The sequence below is a fragment of the Mirounga leonina genome, unplaced genomic scaffold, assembly GCF_011800145.1.
Source record: "Mirounga leonina isolate KUSES-001 unplaced genomic scaffold, KU_Mleo_1.0 Mir_447, whole genome shotgun sequence".
Lineage (NCBI taxonomy): Eukaryota > Metazoa > Chordata > Mammalia > Carnivora > Phocidae > Mirounga > Mirounga leonina.
In genome coordinates this window covers 6,708,419-6,722,628 of record NW_023270757.1, presented here as the reverse complement: position 1 = coordinate 6,722,628, position 14,210 = coordinate 6,708,419, and the positions used below count along the sequence as shown (strand labels likewise).

General features: G+C 35.7%; 1 long non-coding RNA gene across 2 annotated transcripts; it reads right to left on the bottom strand.

Moving 5' to 3' along the window:
* Positions 1 to 1,832: 1,832 nt before the first annotated feature.
* On the bottom strand, positions 1,833 to 13,851 carry LOC117999064. 2 transcript variants are annotated; one of them, XR_004676199.1, is made up of 3 exons: positions 12,565 to 13,851; positions 9,194 to 9,266; positions 1,833 to 2,840 (listed from the first exon to the last, which is right to left on the bottom strand). It is a non-coding gene; the product is annotated as an uncharacterized LOC117999064 (long non-coding RNA). The 2 variants fall into 2 exon arrangements; XR_004676198.1 differs by lacking the exon at positions 1,833 to 2,840 and having other exon boundaries at positions 6,107 to 9,266.
* Between the last annotated feature and the right edge of the window lie 359 nt (positions 13,852 to 14,210).

Genomic DNA, 14,210 nt, shown 5'->3' with positions numbered 1-14,210 from the left:
AAACCAACATGTCCTCTCAGGCTTGTTGGGAATCGGGAATCTGTGTCAGAAGAACAGATGTTAAAATACACAGCCATGTTTCCCACAATTTCACCAGCAGTGGGTATATATAAAAGTGATCATCTTTAATATGACATTAATATTTAGCAACAGAATACTAAAGTATGACTAAAACGAACATAAATAAATAAATAAATAAATAAATAAATAAATAAATAAATAAAATGAAGTATGACTAAAACTGAAAATCAAGCAAATCAGCCCTCAGAGTATGAGTTTGCCATGGAAAGCCTGTGATTTCTTTAGAGTGGATGTCCGGTAGGCTTTCCAAAGGGTAGGGGGTTTAGTCTTCCTGTTTGGAGGATGGGAAGCACGTCTTTTCTTTTCCTGGTTGATGTATTCTGGCTATGGTATGTGTTCTGTGTTCCGGAGGTGGGTTTGGACATGGTGGAGGGAGCTCAGCTTTGAGCTATTTTACTGTGTGGATTTAATTAGGCTACATATTGTAGAGAGGTTGCAGCAGTACAAATAGTTTCTTTGCTTATGTTTAACTACAGGATGCCATTGTCCAAATGGAGGAAGAAAAAAAAATACTTTTTCCATTTAAAAATCAATGTTATTCATTAAATTAGAAAAAAAATGTACAGACTCCTATAGATTAGTCACTGGATAAAAGATTATTCAAGTGAAGCATACCTCTGATGAAATTTAGGAAGCAACTACATTATAGTTCATAACTAATAATTTCTGGTTTACTGAAAGATTGATGAGTTGAGACTTTGGACTTCAGAAATTTTATCTTTTGCATCCAGTTCACTGAAGGAACTGCGTATTTTGTAGGCTGCAGTAGAAAGGTGGATAGAAAAGGTGTGAAATATTAGAAGGGACCCTGGGCAGAACCTCAAAGAGCCAGGATGCTATTTTCAGTTATCCTGCTAACTAATCATGTTAGCAGAGGCCGCTCAGGCAACCTTGTGAGATTTAATTTCTTGCTTATAGAATTCCAACAGTAGTGGAAGCTCTGCCAATGACCAGCTGTGGGGCTTTGGACAAGTCACTTGACCTTCCTGAGCTTCTGCTCACATTTACAAAGTGGAAATCATAATACTCACCTTCTCGAGTTGCGTGAGGATTAAATGAAAAAATATACATGAAGGATCTCTCAGAAAAACCTGAAACAGAGTAGCTACCATCATGAAGGTGATTAATCATAAGGATATATAGTGCAATATAGTTTTATTTTAATGGGGTGTATGTGGTTGTTTCATATTTGCATTAAAGTATTTTGCAGGTCCCAGAAACACTTACGTGAAGATGTTACTTCAGTGTGGGCCTGCCTAATCTTACTCTCTACTGTGGCAGACTTTTCTTTCTCGAAGCAAAGCTGCTAGAGTGAAGTTTGGATAGAGAAACAGAAAACATGTATGTATACTCAGTGATTGTGGCATCTCTGTTTTACTTTCTTTTCAGCACAGGCTCTAGGAATAGCACAGAACCAGGAAATTTGTTACAAGCAGGACTAATTAAATGATGCACTGGGCCTGTGCAGAGTCTTTTTCGCTTTTCCTGCTGTACGTTAGAGAGAAAATCCAGTATTAGAGAGAAGATGCTCTTTAAGGGGGTATACTCAAGATGTGGAAGTTTTGGTCTTTAAGTTAAACATAGATGACCCCTGCGTACGTTAGTCCGTGGAAGAGATCGTTTTTGGATTTTCTCCCCCACCCCTCCCATTTCTTCGCCTTAAGTATTTTATTTTTTAGTTAGTTCATTTTTTTTTTCTTTTTTCTTTTATCAGATGTGTTTTGCACATGAAAGGAGAGGATGCAGATAGAAAAGTGTTTAATTTTCCTAAGGCTGAGAAGCTATAATGTCTTTAGGGTAATTAAATTATGATTTTGTGACTCTTTCAATATGGATTATCAAACTTGATGCCTTTAGAACCTACAGTAGATCCTTTGAAAGCCACGGCTAACATTTCACTATTTTCCCACCTGGACACCTAGTCATCTCAAAAGGGAAAAAGATACGCTTTTTACTTCAATTGTTGGATAGCATCTTCATATGTTTTATTTGTAAAACAAAACATACACATTATGAAAAGGACAAAACATGCACAGAGTGAAAAGAAACCATGTAGCTTACATAGGCACATATTTTTACATATTTGTTTCTAAATGTACAAACAGGATCTGCTCTTCAAAATGCTCTAGGATGGTATTTGTTTCAAATTTATGTAATCAGCCATGTTGCAAGATGGTATTCAAAAAGAAGCTTAAAGATGTGTTATCCTTGTTTCATATCTAACATCCTCTCTCTCTCTCCCTGTGGACCAATAAATAGCAGAGATGAAAAAATACCTAACGTCAAACAGCACAGTAAAATACAGAAGTCTTTATGTTTCAAAAGCATAATCACGACTAAAAGATAAGTTCCAGCCGGGAGAGAAGCTCTTGTGTTCGAGTCGAGCTCAGTTCAAGTTCAGGGGTTCCGGCTATTTGGTAGATCTTAAAGTTTATAAGCAGTTTCCAGATGTGATACTATCAAACTATAACTTGAGTTCAGTTCATTAAAATTTCACTGTTCATCAGGACTCTCCATAGAATTCCCAACATTCTCGCTCTCTCATATATTCATTTTAATGGTCCTTTGGCAAGCTGGATCTTGTACTTGTAGTTTAAATGACAGGCATCACTCTTCAGCACATGATTATCTGATTCCTGAACCAGTGCATGCGAAACAAGACATGTGCGTTTCTGGAAAATCAGGCCTCGCTAAAAGAGTGGCTGGCACAACTTCCCACTGGCAATCAAACCCAAGGATCTTTTAATTATGAAACAGAGCTGGGAAAAAAAAGAGAGAGAGAGAGGAAAGAGGAGAAAAAAGTGCCCTGAAACACTGGATTATTACTGTGCTTCAGTTCTATTAGCTTATTGCCAAGGGTTCCAGCAATGCTTACTCTGAACATAAATGAGTCTCTTAAATATGATTTAGGGTTTTCCAAAGATAGAGATTATTCCAAAATAATAAAACCCCTTGGCCTGGCTGAGGAAGATTGAATCATCTTTTATTAGGAAACTTTATATTTTCCTGGGTTACTAAAAGTTGTTACATAAGGTCACAATGAGCACATTGGCTGGCCCTAATCTCTGAGAGATAAGATCAAACACCCAGTAGAGCAAGATAGATGGTATGCACTGATCGGGCAAGTTACTCCCCAGTTTAGGCATTCCTAGCTGTGGTGGGAAAGCATTACCTGGGTACCTGTGCTGACCAGTGCTTTTCGCAGACAGAACTCTACTTGAAATACGCTCCTTACTCAAGTTTTGGACAAGGCTCCCTGCCAGTATGACTACTGGAAGGCATCGTAAAGATTTTTTTCAATCAAAGTCCAAGGCAATATAAAGGGTCATTCCAAAAGACTGATAAAATAAGAAGGGGAGGGACTACTTGGCAAAATGAATGTATTAAACACCCTAATTCCTTTTAAATCCATTTCAATGACTGATGGGAATTTGAATCTGTTCTTTTCTGTTTTCGGACCACATGCAATTTCACAAATCTTATTAGAAAAGACTTTAATTTTTTAGAAGTTAGGGACCTTTTTCCTGCTGGATTAGCTTCTAAAATTTTCGATGAGTTAACTTTGGGAAACAGGAGTGTACATTTTATTTACTCTTCATCAACTTGTATTTGGGATGATAATGGAACAAATTTTAATCAGATTAGAGAAAGAGAAAGCAGATGATAATCCTTTGTGAAAAAAAGATAAATAAATAGCACTTCAAAGCAGGAATTGGCAAAAATATAGGCAGAGCCTATAGCACGCAGCTCTCAAGCTGAGGGTAGTATTTACATTTTTTAAATGGTTGTAAAAAAGAAAGAGAGAGAATTTGAAACAGAGACAATGTGCCCACAAAGCCTAAAATATTATTTATCCTTTACAGACAAAATTTGTCAACACCTGTTCTAAATTAATGGATATCTTACTGTACACTTTTAAATTACTTCTCACCTATATTCTGTAATTGTAAATATGTGAATCGCAAAACTAAAAAAAGAACAAAGAATAATTTTTCAAAAGTTAACAATAGTATATTACGAGTGTGCACACTGTATGATTCCATCTGTGTGAAGTTTAAAACCAAGCAACACTAAAGCTATGATGCTAGAAATCAGATTACTGGTGACCTCTGGATGATATTGACAAGAAAGCTGTGTGAGTGAACCTCTTAAGGTAAGGGAACGTTTTGTATCTTAACTGGGGTAGGTTACAAAAGGATATATACAGACTTAAAATTTCACTGAGCTTTCCAGTCGAAATGTACAATTGACTGAATGTGCTATAGCTCAATAAACAAATAAATTCCTAAATAAAAACATACATACATTCATGATTTACGCACTTGCATTTTGTAGTATAGAACATAAAACAAAAGAAAAAGAGAAAAAATTTAATATTATCCAAAAAAGAACCATTACCTACAAAGTAACCCCATTTATTTATTTTTATTTTTATTTTTTTAGATTATTTATTTATTTATTTGACAGAGAGACACAGCCACAGAAGGAACACCAACAGGGGGAGTGGGAGAGGGAGAAGCAGGCCTCCCGCTGAGCAGGGAGCCCGATGTGGGGCTCGATCCCAGGACCCTGGGATCATGACCTGAGCCGAAGGCAGACGCTTAAGGCCTGAGCCACCCAGGTGCCCCCAAAGTAACCCCATTTAGATTGACAAGAGATTTATCAACAACAGCAATAGAGGCCAGCATTCAATGGAATGTCTTTTAAATACTAAAAGCCTAAATTAAAGCCTAAAATTCTATAACTTGCTACAATGTCATTCAAAAATATAAACAAAATAAAGCCTTCTTCAGGAAGCATAATAAGAAAGCTTTGGATATATAGGCCATCAATGAAAGAACTACTAAAGAATGTGATTCAGGAAGAAGGCAATAGAACTTAAAAGAAAGAAATGGTGGGGCACCTGGCTGACTCAGTTGATAGAGCATGAGACTCTTGATCTCAGGGTTATGAGTTTAAGTCCTATGTTGGGCATAGAGCTTACTTAAAGAAAAAGAAAAAAAATAGAATTAAAGAATCACTATAGAACTAGGAGATAGATAAACATAGGGATAAATATAATTAAGCATTTACTATAAAAAAGTAACCATAATAAAATGATTAATTTAGAAGTGTTTGAAAAATAAGCTTGAATACCAGAGAGCTCATATACAAATTCACTGAACCATATACTTAATGTTTGTACATTTCACCGTGTATATTACACTGAAGTTGTAAAACGCTCCTAGAATAAAAGCCCTCACCTCCCACCATCATTAATGCAAAGATAAGAGTCACCATTGTTTGATGGCCTCCTATTCACCCTTTTGGTGAGGGATGGATTCCCACCCTAGGGTTATGGGAATGGCTGAACACACAACAGCTGACACTGAACAGATGAGATAAACAGCCGTTTATTAGTTACATAGACCCTTTCTTGGCGAGAGGACCTCAGCTATGGGAGCAGATTGAGGAGGAGAACTTCCAGCTAGGCTATTTAAGGTTGTCTGGTTTCTCCCAGATGTTGAGGCAACACATAACATTGGGCCTTAATGTTCAACCCTATATCACAATCATTGCCTTGCCTAAGAACTCAATTAAGTCATGGGAGGGATAATACCCACGCGTTAGCTGTCTTTGGGTAGTTATAAGAGGAGGGTATCACTCAGTAATATGTCTAATTCTTATTTCTAGTGGGTCTGAGAGAGTAAAATTTGAATGAAAGGAGGTGGAAATGAAAAGGCATTGTAATGCAGACTGTACTTACATTGTTGATATTAGAGCAGTGAGGAAAAAATGGTATAGTATCTAAGAACTGACGTCTGTTCTTCTAGGAGCATGTGCACATGTGTGTGTATATTTGTGTGTTTCTAAGAAAAAAAGGTCCACACTGAGTAGACTCAGTGGGTTATCTACTTCCATACCAGTGCGAATGCCTCATGAGAAACTGCACTATGTGCATCAAAGCCCCAAATGGAATCTCCTGCTGTAGACCTGGAGCCTTCTTGTCAAATACTCAGGCTTAAAGAGCATTTTGATGAAGGGGAAGGAGAAATCCTGAAGCAAAATTAAATTCTGAAGGTGGAGATGTTTAAAAAAGTGAGTGCAAAATCACATAGTGGAGGTCTAAAGAAGATGCTCTAGCAGGCAAAGAGGTAGATCTATGGATAAGTAAGGAAGTTTAGGAATTATGTCTTCTAGAAGCATACTTCCAGCAAAAGGACACAATCCTATGTGTTAATATTTCCTTCCCACCTCTTCCTTACCCCCATATATACTCATTTCTTAAAAGTTGGTAAGTGTGGGGGCGCCTGGGTGGCTCAGTCGTTAAGCGTCTGCCTTCGGCTCAGGTCATGATCTCAGGGTCCTGGGATCGAGCCCCGCATTGGGCTCCCTGCTCGGCGGGAAGCCCGCTTCTCCCATTCCCACTCCCCCTGCTTGTGTTCCCTCTTGCTGTCTCTCTCTCTGTCAAATAAATAAAAATCTTAAAAAAAAAAAAAAAAAAGTTGGTAAGTGTGAAGAAAAAACATTCTCCCAAACCTTAGAAAATGGTGTTAAAAGAAGAACTTTGTTTTACAATATTATGAGTAGACTCTTCTGGAAAATATTTAGCATTTCTGATTTTGATAATTTTAAGTATTTTTCTGGGAAGTTACATTTTCCTCACCCAACTAATCATCATTCTCTTAGCAAGCCAAATGACTTTTAACTAGATATTTCCTTGTTATACTTAGCTAACAACATTTTCTGTCCACTTTTAGTTTCCTATAAAATCCACCCAAAGAGAAATTTAAGTCTTCTCCCTTGCAGGCAAGTTTGAAATAAAATTCTGACATGTGCTCACAATCAATTTGTCTGAAAAGTTGCTTTAAAAATAGACAAGTATCTATTTCTTATTATAAAGAAAACATGGTAGAATTTACTTCATGACTGCAACTGCTTTCTTATAGTCAAATGCAACTCTCTAATTTGAAATGTGGCAGAGAGCACTTGGAGAAGCAGGAGGGGATAAACTGTTAGGTCAACAATTGCTGAAGAATAGATGTTAACTTATGGGGTTGATCCTTGCAGATGTGTGTAAAAGCATTTAAATCTCCGCCTGTCCATTTGTAGGCATATGTGGAGAAATCCTGTATCCAACCTGGCAATCAAAAGCTTCATATATGGTCCTCAGAAAAAGAAAAAAGAAAAAAAAAAAAGCACATTAAGGCTTGGAGAAGCCTCTTGCAGTCGATCCTTGGCCATCTAAAACATTTTCTCTAGGTATATCAAATAGAGTTCATCAGCTACGGCACTTTTTAACTGGAAGTAAGTTTGCCCTGAACCCACCTCTTCTGGGACACTTGGCAATGTCTGGAGACATTTTTAATTGTCAAGACTGGGGAGGGAGAAGGATTGTCACTGATATGTAGTTGGTAGAAGGCAAGAATGCTACTAAATATTCTATAGTGCACTGGGTAGTCCCTTACAACAAAGAATTATCCAGCCCAAAATGTCATTAGTGCCAAGGTTGAGAAACCGTGAGCTAAAATGTAAATGGTAGTAACTTAATGATGACACTGTCAAAGCTGGCCTGGGTAAGTGTGTGAAGTGGATGAGAACGGCTAGAAGTGAACGATAAAAGAACGATCATATTTTTCAAGGCTTTACCAAGAAAAGTCTTATGGAAATGATGTTATCCAAACTCAAAGTAAACTTTTAAAAAGAGTAGGTCAAATGGTAAAACTCTTCCCTCCTAAGGGGTTACCAGGCTTCAAAGAGTTAATTTGAATCGGAAAGTGAATGAATATAATAACTATTGAAGGCAAGGGAGGGAGAGAGAAAGGAAGAGAGTGAGTCTCTGGCAATTAATAATATCTAGCCAACTGGAGTTAGCTGGGTTAAGATTCTGGCTGCCGTTGCCTGGGAAAAAGGCCTTTCTCTCAGGGAGGAAACCAGTGACCAAGTTCAGGATTGGGTCAAATTAAGGTTGTATTCCAATAGAGGGGCTATGAGTGGGAGCCAGAGAATCAGATTATTGGGGAAGTTGGGGGCAGGGGTGCCAAGATAACCAGCTGAGCGCAAAAGAACTGGAAGCAAAGCCAGGATAAGCAGAAAGTCACATGGAACACAGCACAGGAACTGAGTGGTAAATTTGGCAGTGGGTTTCAGAATCCCAGGAGAAATACTCTGCCGATCAGTCTGTGGGCACAGCCACATTATGAAGCTTGTGCCCACGGCCCTCAATCGCACTCTTCTGGCTCATCAGACCCAGTCTAATTTTATCCCAATGAAAACGAAAAGATCTCATTTGACATTTCCTTGGACGTCCTTGTACAATGTGTAACGAACCCAGACAGGAATAAATCTTGTTAAGGCTCAACTCTCAACGGAGGCAGCTACCTGCTCTATTCATCCTGGACCCCAGAATCTTGGTGTAAAAATCTGGTGCATTCATATATGCGGGCATTTTTCTAGAATAATATCCTGAGAGTTATCATATTCAGTTAGGCAACAAGAGGATTGATTGAAAATGACTGAACTATATAGCATTTAACTCTTTAATGATTTTACTCCCAGAATAATCCAGGTTACTCTTGCAACAAAAAGGAAAAGACTCCAAGAAAGTTTAGTAAAATAACTTTACCAATAGTAAACAGGAAAAATAAACAGAACTGTAGAAATTTTGAATGTAATAGACCTTGAAAAAATAATAAATTGAACCAGTGAAGTGTTGTCAAGACTGGGGAGGGAGAAGGATTGTCACTGATATGTAGTTGGTAGAGGGCACTGTGTCATGTACATTATAGACCTTTGTTATTTTATTCAGTCTTTCCAATCTGCAAGGTGTGTGTTGTTTTAATATATATACTAGGCAGCTGCCCTACAAATCATGTAGGTAGGCATGAGAGCAAAATATCTGGGAGCAATATTTCATGTATAGTGGGCTGTTTGTTTGTTTGGGGTCAATAAAAGAACCACACATGGGCTTCAGAGTTTAGAAAGCATAAGTGTTTTAGCATGATAGTGAGAAAATTGGGAAGTAGAAATAAACTCCCACCTCAGAAGTAAAGACACACATACTAAGAAGATGCCTGTTTAATACAAACAGTGGCCACATTTCTTGATCTCATGACAAATTGATTCTACTTACCTGGGTGTAGAAAATGGAGGGTACTGGAGCAATCCATAAATAATGTCTATGGGCAAAGCCCAGATCTATAGACCTTTATTCAGTGAAAGAATAAGAAAAAAACAAGAACTCTAAGACATGGGGAATTTGAACCATGCATAAAAAAGAGACCTCTGAAGACACAAGATAAGATAAGGATAAGGATATTTCTTGAAAATTGTTAACGACAAGCATTAAGATACAAGAAAAACCTATTTATCATTTTTATAAGCTAGCTTATGTGAGGTAAAAAACAACGATCAAATATCAGTGGCTACCAACTAATAAGTGTAGTTCTTGTTCATACTACTTGTCTATCACAGGTCAGCTTGAAAGTTCTGCTTATCTTTATGCCTTGTGTGGCTCAGGCTGATAGAACTTCCTTTTCTCCTTTGGCTTCCTTGACTGCAAAACCAGGAAAAGGGAGCATGGAAAACTAAACATTGACTCTTAAAATTTGTACCCAGAAGTGACATGCATTACTTTCACTCACATTGCATTTGCTAAAGCAAGTCGTAGAGCCTAAGTTCTCAGAGCAAGTTGGTTTAGAACAATCCTACCCTGTGCTCAAAATGAGAAAACTGATATTTGTTAAAAATTTCTCTAACAACTGTCACAATCAACCCTTTGACTCACAAATATATGGTTGACTTTTCTTTCTATCAGCAAATTATACTTGTCCCCATCCCAAATCCTCTCCAATTACTACATTATATTTGCCTCCTTCCCAAGACCTATCCAATCACTACCTTGAGATAAAATTCTATATGTATCTCCTCTTGATATGGAAATCCATGAACCAAAATGGCAATTATCTGTCCTTCATGGTTCCTAATATGAAACTGCCAAAAGGATCAGGTTATCCAAATAAACATTTAGAAAAGAGGGGGAGAGATTCTGTCGGCCCTGGTCCAAAGCAATTCTGAAGTCCTTCTAGGTTATTACAAGGATACTGTATTCTGAAGGCAGAAAATGCTCTTTTATTAGCACTTGATTCCATTCCCTGAAATAGTTTCCATGTTCTTGACTTTGGAGGCCCCTCAGTGATGTCCTTCTTTTTACATTATCATCTTTGGCCAGATGTGGAGAGATTAACAAAGCTCTACCTTTGAGACCGATTAACTTTCTCAGGCTGCTTCCTGGATGTAGAATTTTGTGGGGCCAAAGGATCTTACTTGCAATTAGCCACAAATAATAAGGTAATTAGGAATAACCAAGCAATAAATGTTCAGAATCTATGTATATATGTATGTTATGTATCTCTGTATCTAGAGATGTCTAGAGATACTGATAGAGATGTCTATCTCTACAAATATAGAAGGATATACCCTGCACATTTGTTGTATCTATCTATAGATCGTATAAATATATAGAGATATATATGTCTAATCTTTATATAGATATACATGAATAAATGATATCTATAGATATAGATATGTATATAGATAATTAGAGAGGGTTTAAGGCTTTAGAGAAAGATCTAAATAAATAAAAGTGATGATATCTCCATTTTAAATTCAGATTTTTGCATATCATTACTGAATATTATAAACATGTCACTTCTCTTCACAGTTTTCTATAAATAAAATCTCCTATAAAATATTTACCTTGCTTTATTATGGAGCTGAAAAGCTTTGTATAATGTTCAGATGGAAGACATAAACATAAGAATATCCACAGACTTTTCAAAAACAAAGTGACACTGAAAAGATGCATCCAGATTGAAAACTTAATTTTAAAAAATCTATATTGTGTATAAACACATAGAAATGGAAGTAGAAGGACACATTCTGAATTCCTGACAGATGATACCGTGGGAAGAGTAATTGGAATGAGAAGGTGAGAATGATTAAGGAGATCTTTTTAATGTTACTGTGTATACTATGAATGTTTTATAATGAAATTAAAAATGAATTGATAGCACCTGTAGTTCTGTCCAAGATGGAATTTCAGCAAATGGATTTACATTGCAGCCTAAAACAACCAAAAAAATGACCAAAATATATGAAACAGTCATTCCAAGATACTGAATATCAGGCAACGAATGATACTAATCCCTGAGAAATAGGGAACAAGTGAGATGAGCACTATCTTTGTCTCACATCTCTGCCTTGAAAAGTTTCCAGGACACAACAGAAGAAGGCAGGTGGAGTGTACTCAGGAGATAGAGCCAAGAGTCTAGGGAGACTTTGTGGTTAGAGTTTGCAGCACAGAGTACTGGAGAGGAGAGAGCTACACAAAGACAGCTCTAAACATCTGAAGATAGTCCCCCTCTAGTCCTCAGCTGAGCACTGGTAAGTACAAGCACTTGAGAAAACTCCCACACAAAAAATTGATAGTAACTGTGCCCAGCATTCATATAGGACTGAAATAATGCCTTTTCTCACCAACCAGAGTGGAAAACCTCAAGATTCACGGGGCATTGGGTAGAGTACACATGAGCATCTTGCCTCAATAGTTGGGAATAATCAGCCCCAGACTGACCACTACTTTGACCGCCCCTTCCCCCTGACAAATCTTAAAAGCAAGACTCAAAGGGATAAAACTGTTTCAAGGAACTTAACCACACTCCAGAACAAAATTCAGGAATATTTATGAGAATACAAAAATATCCCACACCTCAAATGGTAAAATTCACAAGATCTGGCATTTAATAAAATATTACCAGACATTCAAAGAAGCAAGAAAATATAACCCATGGTGAAGAAGAGTATCAATTACTCAAATCCAACACAGACGTTAGAATTAACAAAGAAATTAAAACAGTAATTGTAACTGTATTCCATATATTCAGTCTTAAGTAGAAACATGAAAATATTTTTAAAATACCCAAAGAGAAGCAAATTTTAGAGATGAAAACTACAATTTGTGATTTTTAAAAATATACCAGAAAAGATCAATGAACTTAGAGACATCCAATAGAAACTATCAAAAAAGTATCCCAGAGGGAAAGAAAAAGAGAAAGGAGAGAGAAAGAGAGAGAGAATGGTACATCTGTGAGCTGTGGGAAAACTTCACAGTTTAACATATATGGTATTGTTGTCCTTGGAGAAGAGAGGTTTAGTGTCAGAAAAAATATTTGAATAAATAATGGCCAAGGTTTTCCAAATATGATAAAAATGATAAATTCATGGATCTAAGATCTACAAATCCAAAACATAAACTATATTGAGGCACTACATATCACATTGTTCAAAGCTAGTGGTAAAGAGAAATCTTAAAAGCAACAAGAGGAAATTTTTTTAAGTTAAATATCAGGGAACAAAGACAAGAATGATATGAGGTTTCTTTTCAGAAACATTGAAATTAGATGATAGTGCAGCAACATTTATTAAGTAATGAAAAAAACCCACCCAATGTCACCTAGAATTCTATATTTAGCAAGAAAATCTTTCAAAAATGGTCAGATAAAGATGTTTTTTCAGACTTGATGACCAGAAGATTCATGCTACAAAAAAAAAAAAAAATTAATTAAAAATAAATTAAAAATAAAGGAAGTCCTTTAGGCAGAAGGAAAATGATGCCAGAAATTAGGGTCTACACAAAGGAAATAAGAGCACTGGAACTGTTAATGCATGGGTAAATCTATACTTTTTTTTTCCTGTTATTTCAATCTCTTTATAAGATAATTGACCATTTAAACAAAAATCGAGTAAGGATTCATAATATTTAGTATGTAACAACATGTAAAAGTAGATATATGACAATAATACAGGAAGGTCAGGAAGGGAGAAATGGAATTTACTAATATAAGTCTTTTATACAACATGAGAAGTGGTACCACATCACTTAAAGGATACTGTAATAAATTAAAGATGTGTGTTATAGTCATAAAATGACAAAGAGTTATAGCTAATAAGCTACAAAGTAGATATGAAAAAATGGTAACAAAATATGAAAAGATTTTCAAAAGGCAGAAAATGAAGAATACTTGAAGAAAGAAAAAATGGGACAAATAACAAGGCAAGATAGTTAACTATAAACATGTTAATAGTCACATTAAATGTAAATGGTTTAAATACCTCAATTAAAAGGCAGAAGTTTCCAGGTTGGACAAAAATAGCAAGATCCAGTTGTATTTCACCTACAATAAATGTACTTTAAAATAAAGACAAAAATAGATAAAAGTAAAATGATGGAAATATATATACACATATATATCATGTTAATATTAATTAAATCAAAGGTGGAGTAGCTACGTTAATATCAGACAAAGCAGATATCAGATAATATCAGACAAAACAAAATATTACCAGGGATAAAGAAGGAAATTTTATAATGATAAAGGGCACAATTCATCAAGAAGACATAATAATTATTGAAGTTTATTGACCTAATAACAGAGCTTCAAAATATATAAGCCAAAAGTGATAGGACTTCAAGAGAAACAGGTACATCTACAATTATAGTCAAAGATTTCAATATTCCTTTCTCCATAATTGAAAGAACAAGTAGATAAAAATTTAGAAAGATGCTGAATCTATAGCAATACTATCAACCAAGTCACTTCTTGAAATTTATAGTAAATTCCACCCAAAAACAGCAGAATAATCATCCTTTTAAAGTACACATAAATATTTACCTATATAAACCATATTTTGTGTCAATAAATTTAAACTGATTCCAGTTATACAAAATAGTTCACTAAACACAACGGAATCAAATTAGAAATCAGAAGAGAAAGATATCTGAAAAATCCCTAAATATATATACACTAAAAATAAACTAATATACTACTTATATAATTAAAAAATTACTTAAAATATTGAAAAGAAATGAAACATTAGAACATCATTAACATTGCCCAAACATGTCAGGAGTAAAAAAATAGAAAGAACATAACAGAAAATCAGCTGATAAATACAAATAAAGTTTCTAGTTCACAAAGAATACAGAGAAAGAGGAAAGTGAAGAGAATTAATGATAGATAAGGTAGCATGTGAATGATTAAGAGCTAAGTGCCAACTTAAAACTAGTATTTCTGGAGAAACAACAAAAA